Below are 1,158 nucleotides of genomic sequence, written 5' to 3' on the forward strand. Positions count from 1 at the left end.
CTCTGGGTTGGCTGCCCGGGGTGGGGAGGCTTGTTTCCTGTGATGCTCATGTGGGAGGATCTGAGTCCCACCGGTGTCTAGCTGGACACCTCTCCCGCCTGAGGGCTAAGGATCTGGCCGAGGCTGGGCATGGGTGTGCCTGGAGCCCAGATGTGGTGTCACCTGTGTGGGGACACTGAGACCTGTGGGAAAGAGCAGAGAGCAGACGGGAGGTCAGGAACAGTCGGTCCCTGGATGGAGCCCACGAAATGGGGCTTGGAGGAGCCTGAGAGCAGGTACTGGCTCAGGTGACAGAGGTGGGGCTTCATGAGAACCAGGAGCCCGCCTGCGTTCCGCTGGGAGGTGGTCAGTGGCCCAGGAGCTCTGGGAGACCCCACTGGGACCTGCAAGGCCATCAGAACAGGCTGCAAGGAGAGCAAGGAGCTGGGATCCTCTCCAAGAGGCTTCTGGGCCATGGTGCGGCTGGGCCACCCCAGCTGGGGTCCGCAGAGGGTGGGGGTCCTGGGGCTTCCATCTGGGTAAGCAGGGAGAGGAGCAGGTGGGTATGTCGGATGTGGTCCCCTTTTGGCCTGGGCTCCTGCACCGCTCCCTGCCCCAAACCGTCTGCGCCCTTGGTGCACACTCTGTGCTGGGCTGTCCTCCGTGTGTGTGTATGTGTGTGTGTGTGTGGCGGCGCTTGCCTCTGGGGCGGCCCTCACCCTAGCCTCTCTGTACCCAGCCTTACGGGCAGCGAGCCCCTGACCATCCTCCCGCTGACCCTGGAGCCGGAGGCCGCCGCCCAGGCACACTACAAGGCCTGTGACCGGCTGAAGCTGGAGCGCAAGCAGAGACGCATGTGCCGCCGGGACCCAGGCGTGGCCGAGACGCTGGTGGAGGCGGTCAGCATGAGCGCTCTGGAGTGCCAGTACCAGTTCCGGTTCGAGCGCTGGAACTGCACTTTGGAGGGCCGTTACCGGGCCAGCCTGCTCAAGCGAGGTGAGCGCGCGAGAGGAGCGCCCGGGCAGGACCTCCAGGCCGGCCGGCTGTGTGCCCCTGGCTGGGTCCCAGGGTATCTGGGGGGGTGGGGGGGGGGCATGCGGGGCTTGACTTTCCGCCTGCCCCGCTCCCTCGCTCCCTCGTGGCTCCTTCTCCACTTGACCCGCCCTTCCATCCTGACCC

The 1,158-nt window shown here is 66.4% G+C and overlaps 1 protein-coding gene across 1 annotated transcript in view; it reads left to right on the forward strand.

Moving 5' to 3' along the window:
* The window catches only part of WNT9A (Wnt family member 9A), a 29,558-nt gene that overhangs the window by 15,782 nt on the left and 12,618 nt on the right, over window positions 1-1,158 (forward strand). The gene's annotated exons all lie outside the window — the stretch shown is intronic.

Source organism: Ursus maritimus, unplaced genomic scaffold (assembly GCF_017311325.1).
Source record: "Ursus maritimus isolate PB19 unplaced genomic scaffold, ASM1731132v1 scaffold_5, whole genome shotgun sequence".
Lineage (NCBI taxonomy): Eukaryota > Metazoa > Chordata > Mammalia > Carnivora > Ursidae > Ursus > Ursus maritimus.